This window comes from Fringilla coelebs (genome assembly GCF_963513975.1).
Source record: "Fringilla coelebs genome assembly, chromosome: 15".
NCBI lineage: Eukaryota > Metazoa > Chordata > Aves > Passeriformes > Fringillidae > Fringilla > Fringilla coelebs.
This window is the reverse complement of record NC_140041.1, coordinates 12,922,293-12,935,090: the sequence shown is the minus strand read 5'-3', so window position 1 is coordinate 12,935,090 and position 12,798 is coordinate 12,922,293.

The window sequence follows — 12,798 nt, the reverse complement described above, 5'->3', positions numbered from 1 at the left end:
AGAGCCCGCCAGGTACTGAACACTTTCCACTTCCAAGCAGGTAAATGAGTCCGTGGGAACAGAGGCTGCTCCACGCCTGCCAGGCAGCACAAGCTGCATTTAAATGTGCATGCAACTTCTGCAGCTCTGCCCCTGGAGGTGGCACCCCGGGTGCTGTGTGACCCCCATGAGGGACCAAAGAGCCCCTGAAACGTCAGGGACCACAGCCACCTTCCCGTGTGCCCCGATGCAGGAGGGGTTTGTGCACAGGAATGCCCGCGCCCGGCAGAGCCCGGAGCTTTCCCTGCAGGGAGCAGCAGTGGAGCCAGGGCTGGCACTGGGGTGGCAGTGCTGGGCCAGGGGACGAGCAGTGCTGAGCATCACCTGGAGAGCACAGCCCCACGCTTTGCATGGCCAGGAGCTGCTGCAGGCAGCACGCCTTTGATCCCCTCCCCAGCCCTATCTCGCCGCCTTTAAACACCGACTTTCATCACCCTGGGGTCTGGCAGGAGCAGGCTGAGTGAACTCCTCTCCCATGCTAATTGCAGGGCTGGCAGTAGGTGACAGGGCAGCACTGCCCTCCCTGCCAGGGCCAGAGGCTCAGCTGGGCTCTGACCCGGCCAGCAGGAGCTGACCCAGGGCCAGGCTGGGGCAGAGCACGCTGAGAGAAGGCAAAGGAAGAGGAAAACAGGAGCGGGGAGGGAAAGGTGGAGGTGGTAAACAGGAACTCTCCTTCCTTCCATCTTTCCACCAGAGCAGGTCCAGCTGCAATGACCCTTCCTGCATCTCCTGCTCCAAATTTTCTGCATCAAAAGGTGAACAAATCCCCGTCCTGCACCAGCTTTGCTAAAACTGAGAATTTCAAGGGGACTGTAGAAAACACCAGCAGCGCTCAAGCCTCCCTTCCAGGGAAGTGGGGAGTTAGATCTCTGTTATAAGAGGAAGTTCACAATTACAGCACAAGTCGTTACTGGAAAACAAAATTCCCTGGCATGTTGCAAATAAAATCTGAATTCCCCAGTCTGGGGTTCAAGACAGCCCACAGCCTTCATTCCAGGGCCCATTTGGAAGATAAAATGAGATGATATTTATGATGGCGGAGACAGATAAAAGTTGGTAGGGGAACAGCTCTGGGAGGGCATTTCAAACAATGACTGTTAGATCCAAAGCAGCATAAGATTCACTGGCAGAAAAAAGCCCACAGTGCTGAAAACTCCTGAAATTAAATCTCTGTGCACACCCTCCCCAGTAATCTGAGGAGCACTACTGCAAACAGCTCCAGAGAGCAGCATCGTGCTGCCTCTTCCTTTCCTTGGGGAAAGAAGGTTATTAAATCACTGAGAATCTTTGAACAGCCCTTATTTTTCACTGTGGGTGACAGCAGCTGTGTCCAGGGCATTCCAGAGCATCCAGCTGCTGCAGCACACCAGGACTGGGGTCTCTGCTTTGAGTCCAGCCCTGAGGCACCAAGAGTGACCCCCAAAGCAGCAGCCAGAGCTCTCCCCACCCAGCAATGGATGCCCACTCAGGTTGATTCCTTAATGGACCCAATCCCCATCCTGGATCAACCCTCAGTATCCCCCATGGGGGCTGTCCTAAGAACAGGGCACAAACCCAACCTTCCCAGCACTCCTGCCTGCCCATACAGATGTGCCTGCCTGTACAGATGTGCCTGCCCATACAGATGTGCCTCCCCATATAAGCATATCACCTGCCCTTTGCTCCCAGCCTCCCCCAGAGCCACAACAAGCCCCAGAAGCTCCCCAAGGGGCTGCAGAATCCTCTCGTGTCACCCCAAGGCTGAGCAATCCACAGATTTGCCACGACTTGGGCAGGATTAGGCAGAGCTGCTGCCAGGCTGAGCTGCCCAGGGAGGACAAATGATTCCTGCCAGGAGCCAAGACTCTGAAAAGGGACATTGTTTCAAGGATGATTTGCTGTTTCCCCCTCACACACACACACACAAATCTGTAGCTCCAATCTGGCTTTTCTGCGAGGCACCTGCTACCACCTGTGGTCAGCGATGAGACAGGAGAGGGATGAGCAAAGGAAGGAGGGAGTGAAAGCCAGGCAGGTCAGACAAACCCAGGGAGCCCTGCTGAGGAGCTGAGCTCTGTCTGGGTGCTCACCTTGCCCAAGCCCAGAGGATGCTCTGCTCCCCTCTCAGGCCAGACCCCAGCAGCCCTGCTGTGCCCAGGGGCCACGTGCTCAGTCCTTGCTGCAGGGATCAGGCTCCCAGCCCATCCTGGATCGGGTGTGCTGGGAAGGGGCAGTGCTGCTGCTGACCTCAGGCCCTGCAGGAGCTGGGCTGGGAGGGCAATGCTCGCTGCCCTGGCCTCCTCCTGCCACCAAGGCTGTGCTGAGCCACCAGGAGCCACAGGGCAGCCTCCACCTCAGCTGCTCAGGATGTGGGATCTTGATTTCAGGGGCTGTACAGCAGCAAACCCACACCCCCAAATGCAGTCCCCACAGCCTTCCTTCCCCAGGAGAAGGTAGAAGCCCAGAGCTGGTCTCACACACTCTGGCTGCAGAGCTCTGTTCCTATTTCTGTTTCTTGTTCCTATTTCTGTTTCTTGTTCCTATTTCTCTTTGCCCTGTGAGATCCCCTGCAGCCCCTGCCCATGGCAGCACTTCCCTCCACTCCTCATCACAGCTTGTCCCCCTGAGGTGGACTTACCCCTGTCCTGCTCCTAAGCCAGCACTCCAGCCTGGCTTTGGTCACACCAATCTGAGAAGTGATGGGCAATCTCTTCTCCTGACCTTAACCTTAACCTTAACCTTAACCTTAACCTTAACCTTAACCTCCAGCCAGCTGCTCCCCTTTCCTTTATCAGGCAACAAATTCCCCACCTGCACGTTTTCCCTGTATCCTTTTTCTGCCAGCACAGTCCCTGCCCAGGTGTGATGCAGGCAGACCCACACCAACCCGACCTCTAAACTTCGGGAACTCAAATTAAAATGGGCCTGAGAGATAAACCAGCCTCCCAGGTTTACTTTTAAGCCCAGTGCAAACAAACAGAGAGGACATTTTGCAAAAGCCAACATTGCCTCCTGCTGCAGCACTTCAAAACAAAAAAACAAAACAAAACAAAACAAAAAGAAACCCCTGGATTATGGGATGGCTCGGTATGAGGTTTGGTCCATGGGTCAGAAGCATCTGTCAAACATGCAGCCAAAGAGGATGGAGAATGCCTTGAGGTCGTTGCAAAGCTCCTGCAGAGGGCTCAGTGGGAGGATTTGCATCTGCCAAGCAAAGAACAGGGCCTGGGGCTGCGCCCCCAAGTCCCAGTGGTCCCAGTGGTGGGGGTTGCTCAAGCTCCAGGGCTCACCACCGTGCTGGGAACGGGGCAGGAACGCTGGCCAGAGGAGGCATGTTCACACCCTGGCTCCTTCCAAAACACTCACCCATGGTTTGGAGCAGGATGCCAGAACCGCCCATCATCATACTTCACTTTTTTCCTTTAGTCTTTGCCTTAATCCTTTAATGAATTAAGTGGAGCAATTAAGCAGGATTTTTATTTCTTTTTAAAGTGAACACGCATGAAAATGGAGATGGGTATTTTTGCAGTTTGAACGCTTAATATGATAATTAATGCAAAGCCCCTCAGCTTTAGGGATTCTCCACACCTCTCACCCAGGCCTTTTTCTGTTTATCTTCCTGGCAGACTGCCTCTCATTCCAATGAAGGTTGCCCCTTCCTCTTGCTCATGCCATGCCTGAACTGCACAGATCAGGGGAGGAGGGAAGGGTGGGTACTCAGAGCTGCTTCACAGCAAAAGCCCCAGCCAAGAAGCATCAGTGGTGGAGAGTGCTGCCATAGCAGAAAGTGGAGAAACTCAGAGACCAACCCTGCTCTCCAGCAGTGCATCCAGCCTTCACCTCAAACAGCTGAGTTGAGCCCCCATGCCCAGCTCACTGGGGAAGGGTTTGCTGGGCAGGGTGATGAGGGAAGTGCCTTCCCCAACCCTGACAAAACAGAAGGTTTGGCTCTACAAAGGACAGGCTCACCTTCACCAGGCAGCATTTCCACACCTGGTATCTTCTTGCCCCACCAAACCTTCCAGTCCTCAGGTCCCTGGTCCTTCCTCTGCTTCCCCTCATCCATCTACTCTCTGTTTGACTTAACATGCTTGCAAGTATGGCTGAACACCTCCGTGCTTCGGTTTCCCCACCAGTGGAAAGGAGGTTAACAGATGCCTGTTCTTCCCTGGAAGGATGCAGGCACTGGGAGATGACAGACATTTGGGGGATGCCATGGGCCCAGTCCAACACCAATGAGGCTCTGCCACCCCCCTTCTCAGCACACATATTTTACCAAGAAGACTGTCAGCACTACAGACATCATTATCCCCTGTCCCAGGAATGAAGGAAAGGAGCCTGGGACTGATGCACATCAGAGCAGCACAATTCCAAAGGTAAATTTCTCCAAATGGTTGGACAAAGTGCTTCAAGACAGGCAAAGTCTTACTGTAGCCCCATGAGGTGTTACCAAACATGGCTCATTGAAAGCAGGCATTGGGCCACCAGTGAATCCCACAGAGGCCATCCTGACTGGGCTGCATTATATCCCTCAGCACTAGGATTTGCTGTTTGGGAAATGCCTCTGCAACCTGCATTTCTTTCATTTTTCAATCCTTTTTTTCTCTCAACTTATTATAAACTTCTCCCTTTTTTCACCAAAACGCATTTCTTGACACAAAAAGCTCCTGGTAAAAGTTCTCTGACTCACTGAACTGCCCAAACAGATCTGCCTCCACAGGAACTGGACCATCCTGTTTGTGGGTACAACAGCCACCCCCAGCCGTGTGCTGAGGGCTGAGGAAAGCTGTTCCCATTGAGAAACACTCCCTGCCAGATGTGGGCAAGCCCTCCCTCACATCTGGAGAGCAGTCAGACATTTGGATTTTCTCTCCCAGTTGTTTGTTTCCTTGTCCTGAGCAGGACAAGCCTTGGACATGAGGCTCTTTGCCTCTTTCTGCAGAGCAGCTTTTTTTCCTGTAGGACTGTGGTTTTGCAAACCCAGAAGGAAGACAATAATAGTCCCTGAAAAGTAGCTTCAGCACTGGGAGAGAAGTTTGTCTCCTCTCTTTTGCTAGCCTGTGAGAAATCAGTGGGATTTTGGACCGTGGATTTGTCCAGTAATACAAATTCATGGAGGTTTGGGCTGCTGGTACTGTATCCCTTGGTGGCTGAGACCCAACCTTCTTCCATCCCAAGGCACAGAGTGTTGCAGAGGCTGCAAAGCCTGTGGTGATCATGGCCAAACACAGCAGCCAATAAAGCTGATGGCCTTTGCTTGGTTGTCCAGTCAGCCAAAGGAAACACTTTTCCCCTCGGGCTCCTGTACTAGATGCTTCAAAAATTAGGGAGATTGCTCCCATAACGTCCCTGGGAAATCTCAGGGACACACCATCCATCAATATTTTGCAGTCTGAGACAGTAGCAACATCTCCTGCTACACTGGTACAAGCCCAGACACTGTGCTTGGCTTCCTGTAAACAAAAGCTGTTTAGCTCTAAATTCCTCTTTTGGCTGAGGCTGCCCTGGTTCAGGGAAGATGGTATCGAGATAATCATCACATGGATTGTGTTCCTGGGACACGGCTGCCTTGCACAACGGCGCCTCTTTAAAATGCCCTTGGAGCAAGGAACTTCCAGCCTGGTTTCTCTGCCAGGCAAGACTGGGTGTCAGGTCTAAGCACCAAGGCAAAGGAGAAGGAGATAGAAGGATCTGAGAGAGGAGCATGGAAGTCTGGGACTGAGGGTTAACAGATTAATAAACATTTATGGACTGCAATGGGTTAACAGATTAATAAAAATTTACGGACTGCAATGCAAAGGAGAAAGTACAAAGGATTTGGGCTGGAGAAGAGCAGAACTTTTTTCCCAAAGCATGGCAAAGCAGGAGAGAAGTGGTTTTTCCTAGGGAGAAGAGTTAGTGGTCCAGGATTTTTTAGGCCAGATCGGAACAAGCACAAGTTATTTCCCTATTTCAAAATTAACCTCCACTTTGAAAGAGTTTCTGCTCAAGCCAGGCAAACCAGAGACATTTGAGCGAAGCAAGAGTGTGGGCAGACCCTGCTCTGCCTGTGCCTGATCTCCTAGTGCCCATGCAATCCCCAGCACACGATCCAGTGCACTGGACTAAAAGTTAAACATCCAGTCAGAGCTGGTTGTGTGGCATCAGTGAGGGGAGAGACTCATCTTCTGGGAATGGCTCATTCTCCCTGGACAGACACCTGAACTATGGAGCTGCAATTTACCTTCTCATCCTTGCTCTACCCTTTAACTCACTGTCCTCTATCCCCAGCTCCCAGTAAGACCCAAGCAATTCCCACCTTGTCCCCTCCTCAATTATCCACTGCTAGCCCCACCAATCTCTTCCACAAACACCAAGATGAAGTTTGGCTTCTCATTCAGGGTGGTGGAAAAGCACATCTGTGTTCATCCACCCATCACAGCCCCAGCTCCTTCCTGCAAAGCTGGGCCAGCAGAAGGCACTCACTGGTCCCTGCCCTGGCCAGAAGCCACCACGGGGTCCAGTGCAGCAACTTCAGAAAGACTTATGGTGGCCTGGGACATTCCTGGTGCACAAAAGCACGACCAAGCAAAGTCCTGTGAAGGGGACCCGCTCCTGAGTGAGTCACACCAGGAGGGTTTAGGGGTCTGTGATAAAAGAGGCATCTGGGAATGGCCAGCAATAGTGAGAGAGAAACCTCCTGCCAGACCTGGAAGTGAGAGGCTGTTCCCTGAGCGTGCCAGCAAGGAATTCACCTCATCCCCCACCACCCACTCAAGCCTGGTGGGCAGTTTTGCTTGAGATCATTTCCCTGAGCCTCGCTGGGACGTGGTGGCTCCTCTTCCCACGGTGTCCTGTCGCGGACTGCGGTGACACAGTGACACGGCGCTCTGGAGTCAGCGCTGGTGGCACAGCCAGCGATGAGATCAGCCATCCGTGAGGTGAGCCATGCGTGAGGTGAGCCATCCCTGAGATCAGCCATCCCTGAGGTGAGCCATCCCTGAGGTGAGCCATCCCTGAGATCAGCCATCCGGCACGCGGGTCAGGACCAGTGGCTGGGGATGAGCTCATACCTGCTCCGCACGCAGGGATGGAGGGGAGGAGGAGACACGCTGACTCACCTGCTCATCCCATGATGAGGGCCTGGTACAGCCCCCTGTCCTCCCAGGAAAACCTGCAGCTGCAGCCCCCAGTGGGCTCCGCTGGCAGGGATGATGGCAGTGGGGCCATGGCACACCTTGGCACTCTGCTGGTGGGTCCCCACTGCCTTCCCCGCACACCAATCCCTCCCCCAAGGTCCTGAGCAGCACCTCTCCCCATCCCTTCAGGGTCCCATCTGTCTGTAGAGTGATGACATCCCCTCTGTGGGCTGGCATCCCAGCCTTCTGTTGCACTGAGCTTCTGACTGTCCTGGTGCCAGATGGCTTCGGAGGGAGATGACTTCATCTCTTTTAAAGGGGCAATGGATCTGTCAGCAGTGCCCTGTAGGAATCAATGTGCATCATGCTTGGTGGGAAGCCAACATGGGGAGCATGCCACAGCATCCTTATGATCCCACACAGCACCCAAAGAGGCTTGGATTCCATTCCAACACTGCCAACAACCTCGTGCCCTCCACTCTTTGCCATGTGTCATGCTTCATTTGTCCCAACAATAAACTTATGGAGTGGGGGACCCGACTCCAACAGGAGCTCCATGTGATGCCCTCCTGAGTGTCCAAGGGCAGGGACTACCCAGCGTTCAGCCTCATGAGCCAAAGATGTCTTAATAGATCCCACACTGAATGGAGGGGAGTGGTCTGCAGTGCATCAGCCTCTTATTCCCAAAATGATGTCTGATGGGTGGCCTGAGTCAAACTCATTCATCACTGGACTCCTCTTGGACTTCAGGCCAGGATAACCTGGAGCTCAAAGCAAATCCCAGCTCAAATTTGTGCTGGGTACAAAGGGTGCGTCTCAGAGTGAGAAGGAGGTGTGCTCACAGAGATATGAGTCAAGGGCTGTGATTACCACTCTGCTGCAAGGGGAGAGATGGATCCAGCCTGTGCCCCTTGGGAGATTCCAAACAACCCAAACGTCCCTCTCCAGACAGCACCCCCTCATTCCCCCACAGATCCTGCCTGTCTGGGAGCTGCAGGGTGTTCTGCAGGTCTATAGGAACGATCCTGAGTCATTGGAGCAGCTTCATCAGCGCTGGTCAAGGAGGCTGCAGGCAGACCCAGCTCAGGGAGCCGATCCCTGCCCAGGACTGGATCCTCCCTGCCCCCAGCACACGCTCCCGCTGGGAAGCGCTGCCGCTGTTCCCGGCAGATAATCGCCCCTTCCCTGGCAAGTCCCTGCACGCTGCCGTGCAAACAGACCCACAGAGCACGGCAGCAGATGCAGGGCTGAAGGGCCAGACACACAGATGGGCTCTATTCCCTGCAAAGGGGAAACAGGAGCTGTTTGTCCCCAAGGGAGGTAACTCACAGAACCCTGCACGCCCCTGAGCAGACGTTTGCACCAGGAGTCTGGCTGCCCACCCTCACCAACACAGCTGGAGCATTCCAGCCCCCAGCTCACCCACACCCTCAGGAGGAATGATCAAGGAGGTCACACTATCGTGGCTGTTTTTGAAGGGCAGAAGGGTTTGGAGGAAAAAAATCCAGTGCCACATCTCAACAGCACTGCCCTGACCTGTGGGTCCATGGAGGAAACACTCCAGTGGGGCCAGCTGCAAGTGTCGGCCAGGAAAGGCACGTGTTTGGGAGGATGAGCGGGAAGATGGGCCTGCAGGCAGGTCTTCAGGAGACAGGCAGGGCAGTGAGTCCAGCCACTGCCAGGGAGGCCCCTGCAAATGTTTCTTGCTGGTCCAGAGAGGCCCGTGGTGATTTCCCCACCCCAGCCTGAACATGCTGTTTCTCTGGAAAACTCTGCATGCAGGTAACCCACAGCCGAATGTCTTGGCTTTATTACATGGAGATCTTGGGTGGAACCAGGAAATGAAATCTCTCCCCATGATTAGGGAGAAAGAAGCACCCTTGCCAGCCAAGTGATGGAGCTCTGACATCCCCCACACCCTGGAAAGGTCCCATTGCTTCTGACAGGGTGAGATCCCAACAGCGGGACATGGTGGCATGAAATGTTGACAGCAGCTTATGGAGCGTTGCTGCCTTGTTTGACTGACTGTCTGAGTGGTGTGAAGAAGGAAAAAGACAGGCACCATGCACAGCTCCATCTTCTCTCTTTCCTCCTGGCACAGTTCCCCCAGCCAGGCCAATCCTCTTTGCTTGCAACCACAGGTAATTCTGCAACCCACCCCTTTCTGCAGGAGCAGGAGCTGCTCCTTGGGATAAACACACCACTTTCCTTCCCAACCCAGCCTGACTTCAGGTTGAGCAGGAGAGCTGAGGAGGCAGAGCCAGAAAGTTTTCACCAGTTGCAGGCTCTCACTCACCACTGATATGGAATGAACAGCTGGACCTCAGGAGAAGTTCTCCTCTGCTTCTTGTACTTCCTGGATCACTGGGATAGCAACCAATCCAAATGTGCTCTAAGAGACCATGTTTGTCTTTGTAAGGAAGGCAGAATCCATCTTAACTAACTATAATATGAGGATTTTGGGGGTTTCATAGCTAGACTGCTGCTCACCCCAAAGCCATGATTTAATTAGGAAAGGTAATTTTGTTATTAAACCATCTGGTACATTTGGAAGAGCTGGTGGGCTTTTGGATAATCAAGCCCTCCATCAGTCATGTCCCACATGTTCTGCTGCTCCATAGCCAAGGAGCAAAGGTTTTTTTTCTGAGAGCTAAGTCCCCTGCAACCAACAAGAACAGCACCATGCTCTGCCACCTCTGTGGGAAGGAACACCCAGTGCCACCAACCTGCTGGCAACAAGGTGGAGTTGTCAGTGGCTTTGGCATTCACTGGATATTGTACATTTTCTGTAAGGGGATCAGGTAATAACCAGCTTACACCCAATTTTTCTTCAGGGCCTGACTGATACATAGCCCCCCTGTGAGCACCAGCCTCCCCAAAGAGCATTTCATCAGCAGAGCAAAGAAAAGGGATGAAAGAGGGCCCCTGTCACCACTGGGAGAGCAGGAAGAGAGTGCAGACAGGGAGAGCTGGCTCCTGGGTGGTATTGCTGAGATCAGCACTGCTGGCCTTGCTAGCTGAGGGCTCACACCTTGCTCCACAAGATGAGACCAAGTCCCCCCTGCTCCAGAAGGAACAAAGCATCTGTGCAGTGGTGAAAGGCTCCAAACTCAGGGAAATGCTGGTTCTTGCAGCAATCAGCTGATGCCCTGAAGCCAGAGGTTTGCTCACTTGCACCTTGGTGTGTCTAAATATAATACAGGTATTGTTCTGAGCCCTGCGTCAGCCCCGCTGAAATCCAGCCACCAATACCTGATTTTCTCGCCTTCCTCAGCTGTGAGACACAAGACATGCAGCTTGTGTGAAGGAACTTTTCCTTTCCTTCCTCCCAAATGCGCCTCCCAGTGCCACCACTGGCTGATCTGGCCTCCTCTCATGAGATGTCATTGAAAAGGAGATAATTTGCAATTTTAAGGTACTCTTGTTTCTACTGTCACTTTCATAATCCTAAAAACTTCACTGCAAGTTCCCCTGTAAATCATCTGAACAAACCAGCTGGGAAAATGGACAAGCTGCACATGTAAATCCAACTAAATTTTTCCCTTCTTCCCATTCAGTTCAAGCTGTTTCTGAAAGGCCATGATGAGCTTGAAACCAATGTCACTTTCAAAGTGGGGTTAAGATGCTGTGAGAAAAGCACCCAACAAGAACATTTGAAGCACCAAAGCTACAGAGATTTCCCAACCCATGAGTGCCCCACAGTGACCCATGGGAGCTTGTTCAGTCTCACCATGCCATGCACATTTCCCCTCTCATTCCTGGTACAAACTCCCTAGATTTAATCTAAACTCCTGACTAATTTTGATTCCATCAAAACTGCTTTTTCTGGTGAATTTACCATGTTGCTCTCACTCATTTCCACCAACAACTCCAAATAGTCCCAATATATCATGGGTCAACTTCTTCACATCTTTTTGGACTTGCACCATGAAATACATGGATTTTCCAAGGGATTGGTGTTGTGTGATTTAAATTGACAGCATGTAGTTTGAGACAAGTTCCAGTTGAGGCTGCACGTGTGGCCCAAGGATCAATAACCTCCTGTCTTGTGAGGCTTGCTGGTGACCAGTAAGGTGCAGGTTTGCACCAACCACTCCTCCTCAAATGGGATGTTAATAGACCCTGTCTCTCTCCTCCACTCATTCCTGTGCCATTGTTGTGGGCAGCCTCATGAGGAGCAGCCAGGCACCTACGTGGACAGTCTGAAATTAAAACTGTCCAATTTCCATATTATTTCTTTCCCCTAAAATCATACAGAAGGCTTTCTGGTAATTTCATCTGCAAAAATGCACCAGAGGGGGAGGAAACGTCACCTAAAGCTGAACATTCATTTCCCATGTTGAGAAATGTTCAAACCTCACCTCAATCTAAAGGGGGAAAGTTAATATTTACTGGGGTTTGGGGTGGAAAGGAAGAGGGGAGGCAGAAGGGCACAAAGAGGACTGAAGGACCCTCACAGAAACACCCACAGGAGGGTCCATGTCCTTCCACCTTGGTCCAGCCCTGAACAACTCCCCCAGAGTCAGGATGCTCAACTTGTACAAAGAGAAATCCCCAAAGCTCCTGCACGTTGTCTGTTCTCCCCACGCTGCCATCTCTCCTCGCTGCCTCCCTCTCTTCCCTCTGCCTCCTGCCTTTTCGGGACAGGACCCCCTTTTCATCCGCTCTCTGCCTGTGCAGCACGGAGCCCCCGGGGCTCACTGGCACCCGCCGAGGTTTCTGGGGGCTCCCCCAGCACAAACAACAACAACAACAACCTTCAAAGTGCCTCTCGCACGCAGCTGCTCCGAGGGCAGATTCAGGTTTCCCCCACCCCCTTCTACCCATCCCTCCTTACAACACCCACCTGGCAGATAGCTAAAAACAATCTTTGAGTTTTTCAGGTGTGTTGGGAGGGATTTACCTGATATACTCCACCAGCCCACCACCCCCCTGCAGCTGAAGCTCTGGATTTCATGGCAGTGCTGGTTAATCTAACAGTAAAAAGCGCTGCAATTATTTGGCTGTAAGGCTTGGGTCCTTGCCCAGTTCTGACACAGGCACACACACACACACACACACACCACTTCGGCAGCGAGGGAGCGGGCGATGCCTCTCCTCCTCCTCCTCCTCCTCCTCCTCCTGCAGCCCGTCACGGAAGGGCTGGCGCTCCTGCGAGCGAGTTCCACCCCTCGCAACTTTCTCCCTCGCTGCTCCCGACCGGTGCCGCCGGAGTTTCAGCCGGCAAAACCCCTTCCTGCAGGAATTTCTCGGAGCCCCCTCCTCTGATTCGCAAGCAGCATGGAGCCCCGGCGGGCAGCGAGGTGCTGCTGCCGGAGAGGATTTCCAGCGCAGGGAGCAGAGAGACAGTGAACTTCAGGAGAGATCCCTCTCCTGTTGCAACAGGTAAGGCACGCTGCTCGCCGGTGCGGGAGTGGAAATGAGTCAGGGAGCAGTCTGTACAGCATGCATGGAGGAAGGCATAGAGGATGCAGAGATTTAATCGAGAAACTGCTTTTGCATGTGAGTAACTTTTGCTGAGAGCAGCCTTCACCTAGAGAGAGAGCTTTGGGGTGCTGAGCTCTTCATGTCTTCCCCCCTTCTGGCACCCCTAGCACAGGGCTCATGGAAGGAGGCAGGAGAAGCTTTATTCCTGTTTGCATCTGGCTTAGATGGGAAGCTT